This window comes from Peromyscus maniculatus, chromosome 20 (genome assembly GCF_049852395.1).
Source record: "Peromyscus maniculatus bairdii isolate BWxNUB_F1_BW_parent chromosome 20, HU_Pman_BW_mat_3.1, whole genome shotgun sequence".
NCBI classification, from domain to species: domain Eukaryota; kingdom Metazoa; phylum Chordata; class Mammalia; order Rodentia; family Cricetidae; genus Peromyscus; species Peromyscus maniculatus.
The window spans coordinates 11384956-11390955 of record NC_134871.1 but is presented as its reverse complement, the minus strand read 5'-3'; positions in this window follow the sequence as shown (position 1 = coordinate 11390955).

Below are 6000 nucleotides of genomic sequence, written 5' to 3'. Positions count from 1 at the left end.
CAGTTTAACTCAGGGTGGCTCATGAGGATTCATAAAATCCCCATTACCAGCCATTGAACAAACTTTGGAAAAATTCAATTTTAGATTAATGGAGTTTGAAAATCACATTTTCTTTGTTTATATATATGCTATGAAAGATCATAACCCTGCCACACTCTGTTCTGACTACATAATAGGTCAATGATGAGTTATAGGATTTTGGACTGGATCTCAACTTGTTCGGTTGAAAAAATATCTTATTGATTAAAAAATACCAGTAATAAGAATGAACAACTGCATGCCCGTCTACAAAGGATGAATGCAAAAAGAATTCTCAACCTGCACCCCCTTTCTGTGCGTTTTCCCACACACTTTCTATTTGATGGTTTGAAGTGGTTCTGTACTTCAGGAGCTCTCTTGGAAAGCAGGCCCGTTCACACTCGAAGGACCATCTTTTAAATTAAGTGAATGAGTTGCTTAAATAATTTATCATTACATAAATTTTCATTACATAATTTATTTTCTTTGATCTTTCGGGCCTTAAAAGGCTCTAATGTTGTTAGTTTCATTTTGGCAATTTCTCTCCCATCATCTTGTATTAAAAAAATCACCGTAAGTTGGGTGGCTTAGAGTGACTGAAATTCATTCTCTCTCAGTTCTGGAGCTTCAAAGTCTGAAGTCATTGGTGGGACTTTGCCCCCTCTGAAGCTAGGAAACAACCTGGCTGTGCTTCCTTTAGCTTATGGTGGTTGTTGTCTGGCTTTGTCACATCCTAGCTTTTGGCACCAAAATTCCTGCTTCCTTATGTAATGTCTGTATGTGTGTGCATGCATGTGTGCTCATGCGTGCATGAATGTGTGTGTACATGTGTGCATATACGAAGGTGAGTGGAAGTCAGAGGACATTTTTAGGTATCACTCTTCCTTAGGCACAATCCACCAGTTTTGTTTTTGTTTTTGTTTTTTTGAGACAGCCAGGTTTCTTACTGGGCTGGGGCTCATTGATTAGGCTGGGCTCACAAACCGTCAAGCTTCAGGGACCCACCTTGCCAACACTGGTTACAAGTTGTCTTACTTAGGATTACTGTTGGTGTGATGAAACACCATGACCAAAGCAACTTGGGGAGAGATGGTTTATTCAGCTTATGCTTCCACATCACAGTTCATCATCAAAGGAAGTCAGGACAGGAACCCAAACAGGGCAGGAACCTGGAGGCAGGAGCTGAATCGGAGGCCATGAAGGAGTGCTGTTTACTGGCTTGCTCTTCATGGCTTGCTCAGCCTGCTTTCTTTTAGAGCCCAGGACCACAAACCCAGGGATGGCACCACCCACAATGGGTTGGGACCTCCTCCATGAATCACTAAGTAAGAAAACTCCCTGCAGGCTTGTTTCTGGCCTGATCTTATGGAGACAGTTCTTAGTCAAGATTCTTCCCTCTCTGATGACTCTAGCTTGTGTCAAACTGACACAACACCAGCCAGTCACAAGTGTGCCACCACACATGGCTTTTTAAACATAAGTTCTGGGGCTAGAACTCAGGTCCTCTTGCTTGAGCAAGTACCTTATCTCAGCCCTTAACTTCTATATACACATGGCTTTCTTTTCTTTGTATTTCTGGATGTGTTTGTATCAAAATTTATCTCCTTTCTTAAGCACAAAGCATTTTACATAGAACTCAACACACCAGTTTGTGACTTTTCTAGTATACTTGGTTAGAGTACAAGTCACATTTCCAAAAAAGGAACAGATGCCCAAGTGGACATCGGGGTTAGAGATGTCAGTGTTGGAGAAACATAATTCATTCCAGTACAGCCAACTGTCTAGGGACCAAACTTTTATTTCCTCCTATGTGAAGATAACATCACTCTAGCATGACATTTTCAAGTTCTAATCATCCCAGCATCAACTCTGAATCCCAGGCATCATTAAATGTAATTAACCCCTATAGTCCCAAATATGCTCCAAATCATTTAAATCAGGTGTGAGTAGGACTTTGTTTCACACTGAGGTGAATTCCTCTTCACTTGTGTAGGAAAAAAAATCTGCTTGTAGAATCCAATGATGTTGCAGGTATAAGTAGGAATTGTCCACTTCCAAAGGGAAAAATTGGAAGAAGAAAAGAGACTATGAACTCAAGCAAGTTTTCATACAGACAAAGCAGGTCTCAAGGGCTGAGTGCTGTGGATGATTGATTGATAAATAAAACACTGATTGGCCAGTACCCAGGCAGGAAGTATAGGTGGGACTAGCAGAGAGGAGAATTCTGGGAATAGGAAGTCTGGGGCAGAGGAGAGGCTGCCAGCTGCCACCATGAAAAGATGTTAAGATACCCGTAAACCATGAGCCACATGGTATCTTATAGATTAATAGAAATGGGTTAATTTAAGCTATAAGAACAGTTAGCAAGAAGCCTGCCACAGCCATACAGTTTGTAAGCAATATAAGTCTCTGTGTGTTTGCTTGGTTGGGTCTGAGTAGCCGTGGGACTGGCGGGTTAGAGAGATTTGTCCTGACTGTGGGCCAGGCAGGAAAACCCTAGCTATAGCTGAGGTCTGTAGCATGAATCTCAAAGAGTCTTATTAATAAAATCAAACCTGAAGCCAGTTATTGGGGTGAATGCTGGAAGATCAGAGAAGCAGAACAAGTCACAGCTACCTCACCTTGCCAGTTCCTCAGCTGATCCTGTTTCCTCAGACTGGAAGCCTCTGAGTCCTCATCCAGAATGAATCTCAGCTGAACTGCTGCTCGAAAGCCCGAAAGCTTAATCAGCCAAATGCTTCTAGTTCCTGGTCTTCACACCTTATATACCTTTCTACTTTCTGCCATCACTCCCTGGGATTAAAGGCTCACTTCTTGGGATTAAAGGCGTGTGTCACCAGGCCTAGCTGTTTCCAATGTGGCCTTGAACTCACAGAGATCGAGGGATTTCTGTCTCTGGAATGCTAGGATTAAAGGCATGAGTGCCACCATTTTCTAGCCTCTGTATTTAGTGGCTGTTCTGTCTCTGGCCCCAGATAAGTTTATTAGAGTGTACAATATTTTGGGGAACACAATTCCACCACATTACTATTCTATGGCTTGATGCTCTTTGTGGCCTTCAAGGGGGAGGGGTAACTCTGTCCTGACAATCTGTGGCCATTCCCTCACAGTCCTCTTTCCTCGGCCTTGAAAGGTGATGTACATTATCTGCCTAGAAACTCTAACAGTTGTTGCCTGATTATAGTCTCATCCGTCCAAAAGCCTCTCTTCTCTTCATTCTGTCTAAGCTGCAGTGTTTGGTGGTAAGCACCCAGCCGCCCTGACAGCCATCGGTGGGAACCATGACATTATGCAAAAAGCCTCTTCACAGATCTTCCCTGAATAAACCACTTCTGTTCCCCACTTTTTTCTGAGGTGATTGATTGGAGGCATAAGTCAAATGCCCAAATTCATTAGCAAAAGGTTGGTGTTCTGTCTTGAGCACGCATTCTCATGTTTTGTAACGTGAATAAGGTGAGAATTTTCCGAATAATACTTTTGGTTCTTTTTGCTTAATAATCCCTCCATCCATTAATTTGTTTCACACTTTACCAGAAGTAGCAAGAAGAAACCAAGCTATACCTTTCATATTATGCTTGTAAATCTCACTTCCCTATCCCTATTCCCTATTTGCAAGTTTTAGGTTTTTTTTTTTCACTTAAAAAATTCCCTGATTTTTGAGAATTTCACATACATTTACAGTGAAATATGATCTTATCTACCTCCATTTTCTCCTCCAAATCTTCCCATATCCCCTACCATACCCATCTCAACTTCCTGGTTTTTTGATAGCCCACTACGTCCAGTTAGTGTTGCCCGCAAATGCATGGGTACAGGGCCAGCTACTGGAGAGTGGGAGCCCTACAATTGATCATACTCTCACAAAAAGAATGATTCTTCCTTCCTACCCAGGCCAATAGCTCTTCAGGAAGGGAAGAGTCTGGAGATTATCTGCCCCATCTATTCCAGAATTTGGGCTGGGTTGATTTTGTGTAGGTCTTGTGAAAGTTTTATATTTCTATGCAACAGTAGAATAAAGCTCAAAAGTTTGATTAATTCCTCTAATTTCTAATCATGTTTGCCATGACACTTCACTAGTAATACATTATTTATAGTAATTTTTAGTTTTTGAAATTATAATTACATCATTTCCCTTATCCTTCCCTCTTCCAGCCCCTCCCGTGCACCTCCTGTTGTCTTTCAAGTGCGGTACAATTAATGTTCATATTTCTAGCAAAATTCTGCTTCATAACTGTGTACATTCTCTAGGACAGCAGGAACTCTGTCATCTTTAATTCCTTTTGACCTCTAACTAGAATCACATTCAATGCTGCACATTTACCAAGACTTTCTTCAAACTTATGATCGTGTTCCTGAACTCTTCTAGCCTCCTGCAATTACCCAGTTTCAATTTTTACATTGTTAGGTATTTTTCACAGTACTGCCTAGCAACAAAATATTGTAGTGAGGCTTCTCAAAAGAAGTAGAATTGATAGACATATGCACACATACATGTGTATATACACTCACATAAGAATATATGTTTATATGTGTGCATACACATATATGTAAATATGTATATAAAAGTTACATTTAAGTAATCAGTTTATATAATTTCAAACTGTGGAAGATGGGAAAATTGCAGGGCTGTCAGCAGGCTGGAAACTCAAGTAAAGTTTCTATTGTTGCAGTTTGTGGCCAGTTTTTCCTGAGGCAAACTTCAGATTTTGTTCTTAAGACCTTTCACACAATAGACAATCCTGTTTATGTGGTGGATGTGGAACACATCTGCAGAATTCCTTCACAGCAGCTCTACCTAGATTAGTGTTTGATCAAATAATGGAGTGCTATCGCCTCTTCGAGTTGACACATAAAATAGTCAATATAAGCAGTTGTCTCTACATCTTTTGTGTTTCTGGTTTTACTTAAATTACTTACCATTCTGGTGGCACTTCATGATGTTGCCTATGATAGAACAGAATTTTTGATACCATATACATTTTTCAGATTTTTTTAAAAGTGTAGCTTTTTATTAAGTTGAGATTGCTCTTTATTTCTTATTTCCTCACTTATTCTTCCCATAAGCATTTATAGAACACTGCCAATCTCTAGGGAGTAGAAAATAGTTATCATAAATGAGTGTTTTCTGCAATAATATAAATGTCCCATAATCTCTCCCATTTAATATACTGATGGCTACATGTGGGTGTTAAACATTAAATGGATGTGTGACTGAAACAGGGCACATGCATTTTTATTTAATTTTACCTTATATTTTAATTTAAATAGAATTAATTCAAATACTGTATTGGTCAATGGTTTTTTGGTTTATTTGTCGGAGCCTGCCGACCAGTCAGCTGGGTATCTGGGTGAGGGCGTGTGGATTGTAGAGACAATGAAGAAGACAGAAAAGAGTTGAGAGGTCTGCCGGTCAATGCTGGACATCCCCGAGTTTATTTCACAGCCAGCTTATGTACAGTTTTGAAGGTCAGAGGTAGAACAATGCACAGCACAGGCATTCAACCACTATCTATCCTGTCCTTGAGTCAAGGAGCAGGCAGTTTCATTTTCTATCTCGATGTACCTCTGGCTGGCATCAGCAGCCTATGTCTAGCTAGATAGTATGTTCTGTCCTGTGGCCTAATCAGGACTTTCTCACAGCCCTTCAGGGAGACTCTGTGGGCTAATCAGGACTTTCTCACAGCCTTGGAGCAAACAAGCTTGAACTCTATTGACTCAGACTAGACTTCAGATTCAAACTGAGAAACTGAGTCAGTTGTGGGCTCCCACATTTATTTTTTTACAAAGACATAAGGATAAATCTAATTCTGATTATTGGTTCAGAGTATGCTAGAAAACCAAAGGATTTTTACTTCTTTTGCAGATGAGAATTCAGAGGTGAACTGTATTGCTGAAGTAAGAGAGTATTAGCAGTAGTGTAGGACCCAGACCTTGGACCGGCTGTCAAACCAGCATCCACTCTCTTGGTTTGTATTGCATCAT